We start from the raw sequence: 13,390 nt of genomic DNA, 5'->3' as shown, positions 1-13,390 counted from the left end.
TGTTATTCATACATATTTTATTCATACACTTTTAATAAGATCATCGCCAAGACATACATTATTTTCCTTGACTTTATTTTTACAGTAAGCCAATGTCTGTCAGGCAGCCATCAAAAACCTTACAGTAAAATTACACAGGGTTGTAGTCCAATTTTGACTCTAGCTTCTTCAAATCAGCCACTTTTCTGATTGCTTTCATGAAGGTCTTCCCGTACTGCAAAATCATGATCAGCGTGAATTGCAGACATACCTGCTTCAATGCAAACATTTCTCAGGTCTGCTCCATTAAAGCCAACTGAAATTTTCACAATTGCTTCATAATCTATTTCACCATGCTTTGTAATGGGACCTGCATGGATTTTCAATATATCTAATCTTGCTTCTTTGTTTGGTAAATCAATATGTATTTTTCTATCTAATCTTCCTGGACGCAGTAAAGCAGGATCCAGAGTATCTCATCTGTTTGTAGCCATGATCATTGTATTAGTCAGCCAAAGGGGTGCTGATGCAAAATACCAGAAATTGGTTGGTTTTTATAAAGGGTGTTTATTTGGGGTAGGAGCTCACAGATACTAGGCTGTAAAGCTTAAGTTACTTTCCTCAACAAAGTCTATTTGGAGCAAGATGGCCGCCAGTGATGTGAGGATTCAGGCTTCTGGGTTCCTCTGGGCTCAGCTCCTCTGTTTCCTCCACAAGGCCAGCTGTAGACTACCAGGCCAACGGCTCTGTCTCTTTCCCCAGGGCTCCAGCTTAAGACTTCAGCATCAAACTCCAACATCAAAACTCCAACATCAGAAACCCTCAACTCTGTCCTTTGCCATGCCCTAATCATTTGGATCATACAAACATAATCCAATATCTATTTTTGGAACTCATAACCGTATGAAACTGCTACAATCATTTTAACTTGCATGCAGAGTATCAAATCCATCCATTTGATTCAGTAACTCCATTAACTCTCTATCAGCTAAAGTACCCTCTGAAAAACGATGGCAATCACTAGCTTCTATTTCATCCATAAAATGATGCATGGCTGATGGTCCCTGGCATAATTACACATTTCTCTGGTTAAACAAGCATTTCAACAATCTATCTATCTACAATAGAACTAGATAGAACCTTTAAGAAATTGCAGTCTAGCTGGCTAGCAACAGCTCATGCCAATAGTGTTTTTCCTGTACTTGGAGGTCCATGTAACAAACAGCCTTTTAGAAGTATTACTCCTATACTCTGAAATAATTCTGAGTTTGTAAGAGGTAGTTCTATTATTTCTCTTAATTCCAGGATCTGTTTTGAGAGCCCATCAATCTCAGAATAAGAACTTTCCCAGGATCCTCATAAGACAGATTGCAAACCAGTAGATCCACCTCTCTTGGCAAGTATCTCGTGATAGTGTAGTCATAGCCAACACCACTCTTGCTCCTGGATTCAGCTTACTTTTGTCAAGCTGTTGACGACAACTCATAAACATGTCTTGGTCTGTTTGTAGCTTTAACAAATAATTTTTCTTCAGTTAATTGCTTAAGTAGCTCACCCACAATCTGTCCAACACTTTGTAGGGCCTTCAGACCATTTTCAGACTTTTCACACTGCTTGGTAAGTTCTTTCAATTGTTCCCTTAACTCCCTGAGACGGCTGTGGAGCTCCTTGTGCTCCAGCAGTTCCTATGGTAGTCCTGAAGCACCTTAGCTCTAGGGTCTGCTTTGATGAGAAGTCATCGCCCAAAAGGCATGTCGGGAATGGCCATAACTGCCTGGGCTGGGGAAGAAGTGGAAGCTGTGTGACTTCGAACAAATTACTTAGTCTCTCTGGGCCTCAGTTTTCTTTTGTGTAAGATGGAGATAATAACAGAACTCATCTCGTGGATGAAGATCTCATGAGATAATCTTTACTAAACAGTTGGAAAAATGATATCTACATAGTGAGTTCTCAATAAATAAAACCTTTGACCATGTAATAGATGTTTCCAGTGTTTGAAACATCCTATTTCTATTTGATTTTGTTATTGGATACACAAACAAGGCTATAGATTATAGACTCTAAAGAAATGTAGTCTTCTTGGTTTTCAGTAAAGGAAGGGTAAAGAAACGTTATGGTGTCATTAAGCGGATAAGAATATATCATAATTGGCAGCGGACTTGGCCCAGTGGTTAGGGCGTCCGTCTACCACATGGGAGGTCCGCGGTTCAAACCCCGGGCCTCCTTGACCCGTGTGGAACTGGCGCATGCGCAGTGCTGATGCACGCAAGGAGTGCCCTGCCACGCAGGGGTGTCCCCCGCATAGGGGAGCCCCTCGCGCAAGGAGTGCTCCGGTAAGGAGAGCCACCCAGCGCGAAAGAAAGTGCAGCCTGCCCAGGAATGGTGCTGCATACAAGGAGAGCTGACACAACACACACAGGAGAGCTGACACAACACACACGCAGAGCTGACACAACAAGGTGATGCAACAAAAAGAAACAGAGTCTCGTGCTGCTGACAACAACAGAGGTGGGCAAAAGCAAATAGACACAGAGAACAGACAACTGGGGTGGGGGGGAGGGGAGAGATAAATAAATAAATCTTTTAAAATATATATATATTATAATTTGCATAATTTTTCTAAGCTAATAGCTGCTGTTCAAATTGATGTACATTTTCTCCTTTAAATTGCTGTTGAACTTGGCAAAGTCAAAACTCATGAATCCCAACTAATTAAAACCAGACTAGCAGGATGTTGAATTCTTAGACTTGCTCAACACGGGAAGTTTATTTATTTTCAAGTCCTTAGAGACTGTGGTAGTCAGTTTCCTTAAGTATATCTGGCTTGATGTGTCCTGGGCAAATGGAAAGTTGTTTTTCCTGATCCTCTAGAGGTTGGTTGGGGCAAAATGACCATTTCTGGCTTTGGTATTTTTTTTTTTAAGATTTATTTATCTCCCCTTCCGCCCACCCCGGTTGTCTGTTCTCTGTGTCTATTTGCTGTGTCATCCGTCATCCTCTTTGTTGTCAGAGGCATGGGAATCTCTGATTCTTTGAAGGGAAACTGTATCTTTTTGTTGCATCATCTAGCTGCGTCTGTGTGTGTGCCACCATTCCTGGGCAGGCTGCACTTTCTTTGGCGCTGGGCGGCTCTACTTACAGGGCACACACCTTGCGCGTGGGGGTCCCGTATGCCCCTACGTGGGGGACACCCCTGCATGGGGGGGCACTCCTTGCGCGCATCAGCACTGCGCATGGGCCAGCTCCACACGGGTCAAGGAGGCCCGGGGTTTGAACCGCGGACCTCCCATGTGGTAGACGGACACCCTATCCACTGGGCCAAATCGGCTTCCCTGGCTTTGGTATTGTCATAAGACTGGAAAACGCTTTCCTAACCGGGATAAGCTTGTTTTCCACAATCTCGCTCATTCCTCTCCATTTGTGCTCTTTGCAGGTGGGATGAAGGTCGACCTTAGCCCAGCCAGCCGTCTAGGGATTTATTTAGAACTTTTATTGAGTGGAGTTGGAAAGAAGAAGGGTTTTGTAGTTTCTCTAAAAGACATGGATGCTCCAGGGTTCTAAAGGCTCAGGTGTGCTGGAGGTCACCTTGGCAGACAAGGAGGTAGATAGGGAGAAGAATAGCAGCACTATTGAGCACTAACTGTTGGCCAGGCAGTCCAGGTCAGCCCGTCTTTCATGCATGCTCGAAGCCCAGAAGCCAAGCCAGGGCACTGTGGGCCTGTGAGGGCAGGAATCCAGGCATTGCGGCGCAGTTCTAGGAACTGTCTTGGTTTTCCTGGAGGATTTCCATTATTTTTCTTCTGCCAGTTCTCCTGCCCTCCTCACCCCCCTCCACCTTTGGCCACTCATTATTTATATCCTCAAGTCAATCTTCTCCCTCATGTCTCTGAGCTGTTGCTCTAGCTGCTCCCCCTGCCTGGAATAACTTGCCCTTCCCTGTTACCCTGGCCAACTCCTACTCATCCCTTGGTCTCAGCTAAGTTGTCACTGCTTCCAGGAGGCCTTCCCTGACTCCTTCGTTTAATGACGTTTCCCCGCCAGGGGTACCCGCTGCTCTGGACCCCGTCATGACCCCTACGTGACCCGGCTGTACCTGTTCACCTCGCTGAGTTTCAGGAAAGGTCGTGTGTGTCTTCTTCCCTTGTGTGCCCAGTGAGGACCACAGGTCCTGGAAGGAGTGAGAGAGGGGACAGGCCAGGTCCATGCCCACGTGCCTTCTCTGTCACCCCGACCCGGTGCCTCTGATGCACCCCTTTCCCATCTATGGAAAGCCCACCTGCCCGTGTGAAGAGCTGCATTTCAAAGCCCTTCCTGATGAGAGAGCTCTACCTGCTTCCAAGGGGTGCCAGGGACTGCAGGTGGCCATCTGTGTAGATGTCTCCAAGGCACCCCTGAGCCCCCCGCCCCCCCTCCACCAGCACATCCTGCTCAAGGATCACTCCCCAGGCCCATTCAGGAGCCCTGGGAAGCCTGGGCTGGGTCAGGGCCTTGCTTGTCCAGAGCCCCAGAGGAGTGAGCAGGCGGACTCTGGCAGCCTGCAGAAGCTTCAGTGCAGAAGCTTCTGTCTGCCTGGACGTTTTGCTGGGTCTCTCTTTCTCCTCCCCACCCTGTGCTTCTCACCTGGACCTGTGGGGCCTGTTCCAGCTTTTTCTCTACTGCCATAATTACCATCAGATCGATGAGACTGGAGGCCCATTCTTGCAAGCACTAAGATGCCAGGTAGGTGAGCCCAGGGTCCCCCTTCCAGGGTGTGGGAGCAAAGGTCAACCAGTGGACAGAAGCAGGGGGTCGGGGCAGAGGCAGAGTCATTCATTCTTTGCCAGAGATGCAAGGTAATAAGACACTGTCCCCATTGTGCACCACCGTGAGCCTCTAAATGAACTTTCTCAGCTAATTTCTTGCCACGGCCCTAAGATGCAGATATTAATATAAGCCCCGTGTCCCAGATGGGAGCACCAAGGCACAGAGAGATTAAGAAGCTTACTCGAAGTCACAAAGCCAGTAAGGGACCAAACCAGCAGGCAGTGCGACTCCAGAGATCCTGCTCTTCTTATTTTAGTAAATTGTGGTATAATTATTATATGGAATATTACATAACAGTGAAAATACATTGACAGCTATCTCAAAGGTAACACTGCAAGATGTGGAAATACAGACACAATACAACAGTATTAATATAAAGTTGGGAAACGGACATGGCCCAGTGGTTAGGGCGTCCGTCTACCACATGGGAGGTCCGCGGTTCAAACCCCCGGCCTCCTTGACCCGTGTGGACCTGGCCCACGCGCAGTGCTGATGCGCGCAAGGAGTGCCGTGCCACGCAAGGGTGTCCCCCGCGTGGGGGAGCCCCACGCGCAAGGAGTGCGCCCGTGAGGAAAGCCGCCCAGCGCGAAAAGAAAGAGCAGCCTGCCCAGGAATGGCGCCGCCCACACTTCCCGTGCCGCTGACGACAACAGAAGCGGACAAAGAAACAAGACGCAGCAAATAGACACATAGAACAGACAACCAGGGGAGGGGGGAAAATTAAATAAATAAATAAATAAATCTTTAAAAAAAAAATTGATGAAAGAGTTAATGTAATTGTACTATTAACTCCAGTCTATGGTTTACTTTAGTAGTACTCTTTGTGTTGTACAGACCTATGGTTTTTTTTTCAATTCTAGTAACATATAAACAACCTTAAATTTCCCCTTTTAACGGCAATCAAATATATGATTCAGTGCTATTGTGTTCATGGTCTTGTGCTACGCCCACCACCATCCATCATCAAAACTTTTCCATTACCCCGTACAACTGCTGCACAAGTTAAACACGAACCCATCGTTCCCCACCTGCACTCTGGCCCCAGCTGATCTGTATTCTAGAGGTTAACTCCATGACCTTGCTTATTCTAATTATTTCATGTCAAGGAGCCCGTACAATGTTTGTCCCTTCGGTCTGGCTTGTTCCACTCATCACGATGTCTTCAGGGTTCGTCCACGTTGTTGACTGTATTGTTGATCCAACACACTTGGGTCTCCCACTCCTTTTACCTTCTCGCTTGTTTGTGTGCAGGTGTTTGTGATGTTCCTATTTTTGCAAGACACGATAGGCAGCTGCGGCAAAGTAGGAGAACCAGCCCAGGCTGCTGCCAGGGCACAGAGACGTGCTACGAGGGGGACCTCCAGGAGACCAGGCACAACTCGTCCTTCATCTCTGAGGCGAAGAGGAGCTGCCCTCCGCCGGCCCTGACCCGAGCAGCTGGCGTACCTGGGGGACGGGCCATGATGGGATCTTTTATTTTTTTATTTTTTCTTATTTTTTTATTTTCAGTCAATAGTTTTTTTTTTTTTTTGTATAATAAATAACTGGTTTTGCCATTTAAAAAAGAAGAAATTACCTTCAAAATATTATGCTTAAGAAAAAAATGTGTAAAACATTTTGGATGAGATTCTCCTTCTCCAAAAAAATTTATAAAGAAATTTTAAGCAGTGTACAAGGGAAGTACAGAGGGTGGAAGACCCTCAGATGGAGAGACTCCTGGCTCTGCTTCCAAAGAGCTACGTGACTTTGTATTAGTCCAGAACCACCAAATGAACTAGATGTCCCCTGTCCCCCACCAAAGTCTTCAAAGGTCTAAAATACACTGCCTATAGAAAAATTAAGTGGGAAAATATACTTCAGGCCACCAAATCATATGAGAATGAAGAATAAATACGGTATTACTTGCCATGATGAGGATCTCCTCATTAAAAGAATTTCTCCACAAGAAAATACACTTTATCTTAAACTTTAAACCATTTGATTGGAGGGAATTTCTTCCACAAGGCTCACAAAACGAGATAACTTTCTTCTTACTCTCACAATAGCACTAGTAGGGAATTAAGAAAAAATGTGAGTTAAATATTTTTTTAGCAGACTGAGTGTAGCTCAATGGTTTTGAGCACCTGCTTTGCATGTACGAAGTTCCAGGTTCAATCCTCGGTACCCCCCAGACTTCTTGGATGGTAGAAGGCGGTAGTAACGATGCCACCATTTTTTTCAATTGCAGCAATGGCTAGTTCTGAAGCCAACTGGACTTCAATATTCACTTTAGCCTTAAAGGTGTCAGCCCCCTCCTCTACCAGCTGGACACCATAATCCCTTTGAAGTGGCTGGATGGTCACACCTCTCCCATTGACAAGCTGGGCTAAGTCAACAGGTTGAGTAGGATCAACTCAACCCAAATCAATAAGATATTGCAGTCTATTGAGACTCAAAGGCTGATACTGGCACCTGAAGCTGTGCCCTTCATTAAACCCATATTTTGGGATTTGGATGTAAAATGGAGTCTGACCTCCCTCAAAGCCCAATCGAGGCCGGATACCTGTCTGCCTTTCTCCTTTATGGCCTCTGCCACATTTCCTACCTTTTCTCCGAACCCTTGGACTTCTCTCCGGTTTCCTGGAGCCGGGATTCGGCTTTAGGTTGGTGAGGCTGACCCGGGGCAGGGCTCTGAGCAGGTCCAGTGCCCCAGACCCACCACCCCACAAGGGGACCGCCATATGCGCTGGACCCAAACTGTCCGACACGGTGGGATCTTTTGGCCCCTTTGTGCTGTGTGAGAAACAGAGCAGTCAATTGCTGGGAGTCGCTGGTGCCTGAGCTTGTGTTCCCACGCTGCACCGTCTGACAACTCGCTCTGCAGGGTTTTGGCACAGGGAGCAGGTGCACAAGGAGTTATGGAGGGGGTTGGCTTTTTGACGGTTCTTTTCATCACTCTGTGTCCCTTTGGTCATGTGCCATGGACAACACAAGACTCAGGGCTTTGTGAGCTGAACTGAAGGGTCACCCCGCCCCTCCAGCCCAGGTGGAGGTACTGCCCCTTGGCTAGGGCTCCTAAGTACTTGGACGCTGGCCCTTGGGGGAAGACAGCGGTAAGCGAGGTTGTGAGAATCCCCCACGAAGGCCGGGGAGTTGGCTCACTGGTTCCACTCTGAGATCAATGAGGTGGGGGCTTCCACCGCCCTGGCTCGTGACCCCTCTATCTGGTCTCATCCTGGATCCCGGCACACCTGCTCTTGGGCCACCCACACTGATCTTGAGCTCAGTGCGAGGGTTCGAAAGCGGCCCCTGAATGGGGCGACAAGCTAGTTCTCTCCCTGACCCTAAGCCTTCTTCTGGGAGATGTGACAGAGCCGGTTCATCGTCCCCGTCCTCTTGGGGGCCCCGCTCACTGAGCTGTGTTCTTGTGGCTTCTAGAGCAAGGGTCCCCGAGAACACCAAAGATGGGAGAACTTTGGGAAGGAGGGCCCTGGGCTTGACGGGGACGTCCTGCCCTTGCCTGTACCTGTCCCCATGATCCCCGGACACAGAGGTGGGAGAGGAGGAGGATCCGGAAGGTGTGCCTCTCCCTTTGGCCCTGACCAAGGAGCCAGGAGGGCCCTCTCTGCTCAGACTCCACAACGTTGAAAATGGCCTGGGGGTGGGGCCAAGGGTGCTGCCCAGCCCCCAGAGGCCACACACAGAGTGCGTGCACCATTTGGGGACAGTGACTGAACGTTTGTGGTGCTTTGGATACAAGCTCCGAGGTCACCATCATTCCTTGAGTCCCAGAAGGGAGAGGTGGTGAGTGGCGCCAGGAGGTTTCGGGCATTGCTCATGAGTGTGGGATGGGAGATTTCAGCCACCCTGTGGGTTGGTCCCTTTGGCCCCTTAGAAGCCCCTGGGGTCATGTTTCCCGCTGGGGAATGTGCGACAGGGATTGACAGCTTGCACTGCTGCACCCGCCAGGGAGAGTTGGGATGTGCTGCCCTTTTCCAGCAAATTCTGGCCATCACGGGGGGTGAGTGATGACCGCACACCCCGGCAGTGGCAATACCACCTCCCCAGTGGAGAAAAGATGTTACTGATTCATAAAGGAGTCTATACTGCAGACGTCCCTTCCCTCGTCCCCCATTCCATTATCTCTGCCTGGATCAGCCCAGTGTGGCCAGAGAAAGAGGCGCGTGGGGCGTGGCAGCGGACCATAGACTGTCGGCGCTTGAGGCAGAAGTGCCGCTTTGCCCCGCAGTCCCCGACATTGTGCCTCTCACAGCGGCCACGACGGCCTCACCGGCCTTCGGGGTGTCGTCAGGGACGGGCCTGCTCCTTCTCCTCCCTCCCACCGTGGGAGGAGGCGCAGCACCTGCTCTCATTCAGGTGGCGAGGCCCACAAGACACCCTCCCTGCGCTGCCGCGGGGGGCTTTGAGCCCCCACCACCTGCCACCATGGGGTGGGACAGGGATCGAGTCAGCTGCCCCTGCCCGAAGCCCTCCAAGACCTGTATCTCGAAGGCCTCGTGCTGGCGGCCAGAGCAAGGAGCCAACCACGCACTAACGGCCTCCACGGTCCAGCAGGCCGCAAGTCATGGCGGGGCCCGAGGCCCAGTCCACAGGTCATCTGCTCGGGCAGCCCAGGGCCAGAGCCCAGCGCGCGTCCCTGACCCGGTACGGGAAAGTTACCGTCCCTCAAGTCGCCCAGCCCAGAGAGGAGCCCAGCGCCTGACCGGGCTCTTTCGTACTGGTGCCAGCGCACTGCTCATCTCGGTGACCTCCCGCACCTCTACATAGGGGAACCTAAAGAGCACAGGCTTCCTGCAGGGGAGCAGAGGGGAGCGGGCCCTGCAGGAGGTGGAAGCGGCCCTCTCAGCCACCCTGCCCCCAGGACCGTCCAGCCAGAGCTTCGTTTGGGCTCCAGGTTGCTTCCATCCAGGCCCACGTGACCGGTCCCTCTGGCAAAGGAATGCACAGACAGCTGGGGTTTGGGACCAAGAGGTTCCCAGATGCAGCCCAGGACTACGCCCCCTTTGAAAGGCAACACCTCGGGAAGCGGAATTGGTTAGGGCGTCCGTCTACCACATGGGAGGTCTGCGGTTCAAACCCCGGGCCTCCTTGACCCATGTGGAGCTGGCCCATGTGCAGTGCTGATGCCCGCAAGGAGTGCCCTGCCACGCAGGGGTGTCCCCCGCGTAGGGGAGCCCCACGCGCAAGGAGTGCGCCCCGTAAGGAGAGCCGCCCAGCGCGAAAGAAAGTGCAGCCTGCCCAGGAATGGCGCCGTACACACGGAGAGCTGACACAGCAAGATGACACAACAGAAAGAAACACAGATTCCCATGCCACTGACAACAACAGAAGCAGACAAAAAGAGCATGCAGCAAATGAACACAGAGAACAGACAACTGGGACGGGGCGGCGGGGGGCGAGAAATAAATAAAAATAAATCTTAAAATAAAAGAAAAAGAAAGGCAACTCCTGGTGTGCTATTGAGTCTTGGTGGAAATGGAAAAGGATCACCAAGTGCTCCCGGGTCCTCCTGAGGTCAGAAATCCCATCATGTCCTGCGGCCCAGGCAGTGCCCAGCAACAGAACATCATCGCATGGAAGCGGTAATTCAGGATCGCACTGACCCAGGCCCGCAGGGAGGGACACGCTTGCATGAGCACGTAGCAACACCAGATGGGGGTCCTTCCCTCCCCATACTTCATCCTGGGACCCCCAACTTAAGGATGCCCCACCAGATGACCAGCCCTGGTTCACCGATGGATCGGCCAAGCTGGAGCCATCTGGTGTCCATGAGGCAGCAGCCACGGTTTCCCTGCCCTTAAGCAGACTATCCATCCCCCTGGTTCTGGAAAAATTGCCCAATGGACTGAACTGCAAGGGGTCCTCTTAGCCTTGGAACTCTAGGACCCATGTACTCTCGCGTACCTGTTTACTGCCTCATGGGCCGTTGCCGATGGCTGTGGTCTGGTCGTGTTTACGCAGGGAATGGGATTGGAGAACTAAAGGGTCCCCAGTATGGGCAAGGGGTCTTTGGAAACAGTTGGCAATGTGGACAGCACCATGTGATACCCACGCTGGTGCGCAGCAGGGCACGGGCCCACATCACGATAATCACCACTGGATGACCCAGCTGCAAAAGGATGCGCCGAGCTGCCTTTTACCCCCAGGAGACTGGGCCTGGAGGATAAGGACAACGAACTTACCCTCAGCGCATCCCTGAAATAGCCCAACTTCCCATGGCTGCTTCCGCCACTGGGTGGATCCACCATCAAACTAGACATGGAGATTCCAAGTCATGAAACTGTGGCCCAGGAACAGAGCCCTGCCTTATTGAAAAAGGGCCAATCTGCCTTTCAGCAATGAGAGAGATGTCAACGACAAGCCAGAGCCTGAAAAGGGCGTTTTGGGGCCAGTCCCAGAGGGACTGCTTTGGGTTGCTTATGGCAAGAGGACCGCGTCGGCGCTCTCCTGCCATCCCAAGGTGTGCCCTGTGCTTTGGTTGTGGTAGACCGCTCTTCAGCCTCTGGCCTTGCCTTCCCAGTCCACCGTGTAGCCATGTACACACGTGGGATACTTCGGGAAGGTGTCTCTGCCACCCCTTTAGGCACCTGGATGACGTCCCCTCTGAGCAAGGATCCCACTCTACTGCACAGTCCCCTCATCAACGGGCCCATACTCATGGAGTTAGGTGGGCCTTCCAGGCCACCTGCCACCCACAGGTGGCCTGCATTGTGGAGAACTCCAACGGCTGCTTCAGAAAGGAGTGTCGGGGTCTACCCCTGACAGTTCTCTGCCTGGGTGGACCATTTGGCCTCCTCAGGCCCTCTGCGAGGGAACACGGCCTTATCCCGCCTCCTAGCACAGGATGGGGACAGGGTGGGAGGAACCCAGGCTTTGCTGTGTGTCCGCTCTTACACTCGTCAGGGTGGGGACTGGCCCCAAGGGGGGCCACGGACACGTCACTGTGTCACTCGGGATTCTCCTTTTCAGCCTCTGTCAGGTAATGACCCTGCATTTATTTATTTGTTTGTTTGTTTATTTAAAATTTAGACCCTCCCCCATGATTCTCTTGTCTGTCTGCTGGTTGTTGTTTTTTTAAAGATTGATTTATTTATTTCTCCCCTCCCTCCATTGTCTGCTCTCTGTGTCCATTCGCTGTGTGTTTTTCTGTGTTTGCTTGTATTCTCATTAGGCTGCTCTGGGAACTGATCCTGGGACCTTCCGGAGTGGGAGAGAGGCAACCAGTCTCTTGCACCACCTCAGCTCCCTGGTTTTGCTAAGTGTCTCATTGTCTTCCCTCTGTGTCTCTTTTTGTTGTGTCGTCTTGCTGCATCAGCTTTCCGTGTTGGCTGGCACTCCTGCGCAGGGTGGTACCTCAAGTGGGCCGGCACTCTGCGAGGGCCAGTTCGCCACACATGCCAGCTTGCCTTCACCAGGAGGCCTTGGGTATCGAACCCTGGACCTCCTATATGGTAGACAGGAGCCCAACTGCTTGAGCCACATCTGCTTCCCCTACCGGTGGTTTTGCTCGCTGTGTCTGCTTGTCTTCTCCAGGAGGCATTGGGAACCAAACCCGGGACCTTCTGTGTGGGAGGCAAGTGCCCGGTGACCTGAGCCACATCTGCTCCCCACGGGCTGTGGCGCCTGCCAGCTTGTGGCCTCTAGCTCGTTGTGGCAGGTCGTGGCATCCAGCTCATGGCGGCAGGTGCAGCATCTGCTTGTCTCCTTCAGGAGGCGCTTCCTCTGGACTTCCCATGTGGCAGGCGCATGCCCAACTGGTTAAGCCACAGCCACACCCATTTCCCAATTATCCCACTTTTTACCCCATTATACCCTCCACGCAATTCCCAGGAAGGCAGGACTTTAGGACCACCAGGCAGAGGCATGGGATGATGGAAACACACAGGGTGACAATCCAGTGGGCTGAGCACTGACGCAGACAGGAGGTTAGTGGGCAGCCCTGCCCCTGGTAGGGCACCAGTCCCTTTGGGGATGGTCATTGGACAGCCGGGAGCAGTCCTGACAACTCCAATCTATCAGGAAGGGGTGGAGTGGGTCAGAAAATACAGATAAGGTGCTGTGATCAAAAGGAAAGGGCTGAGGTTAGAGCTGAAGGCAAGGAACAGACTGGGCGACTGTGGGAAAAGATAAGCGACTGCAAAGACACTAGGCAAGATAAGTGTCTTCCGCAGGGCGGGTGGTCGAGCAGGATCACCCTGCCGGGTCCAGCTGCTTCTTCCCTCTCCTCTTTCTACGTATCTGACCCAGTGGTAACCAGGAAGGAAAAACACCTTCCTCCAGCTGCCCCGGGCCATCGCGGGAGCAGGAACCTGACCAACTGCTGGATCCGCCCTCCAGTCCCTCGCCCCTCTCCCCTCTCTGCCGAGTCCAGATTCGCACTCAAGGAGCTGACTTCACATTGGCGCTCCCATCAGGAAGTCCTACATTTCCGCCCTGTGACAATAATAACAGCACAATCACTGTCTGTGCAGCCTGCTTCTCCACTCGCCTGGACATGCTGGGGTGCAACAGCTCTCGATATAATGCAACTGGAAACTGCTCGTATCCCTGAGCTGACCAGCGACTGTCCCAGGGTGGGCTGTGGAGGAAACAAAACCTGCTCCGGTGG

At 51.6% G+C, this 13,390-nt stretch overlaps 2 pseudogenes; both read right to left on the bottom strand.

The window, feature by feature from the left end:
* Positions 1 to 130: 130 nt before the first annotated feature.
* Positions 131 to 6,244, bottom strand: LOC101439935 (26S proteasome regulatory subunit 10B pseudogene; annotated as a pseudogene).
* A 688-nt stretch (positions 6,245 to 6,932) lies between these two features.
* LOC101440372 (large ribosomal subunit protein uL15m pseudogene) lies at positions 6,933 to 7,502 on the bottom strand (annotated as a pseudogene).
* Between the last annotated feature and the right edge of the window lie 5,888 nt (positions 7,503 to 13,390).

This window comes from Dasypus novemcinctus, chromosome 18 (genome assembly GCF_030445035.2).
Source record: "Dasypus novemcinctus isolate mDasNov1 chromosome 18, mDasNov1.1.hap2, whole genome shotgun sequence".
Taxonomy (NCBI): domain Eukaryota; kingdom Metazoa; phylum Chordata; class Mammalia; order Cingulata; family Dasypodidae; genus Dasypus; species Dasypus novemcinctus.
This window is presented reverse-complemented; position numbering and strand designations above follow the sequence as displayed.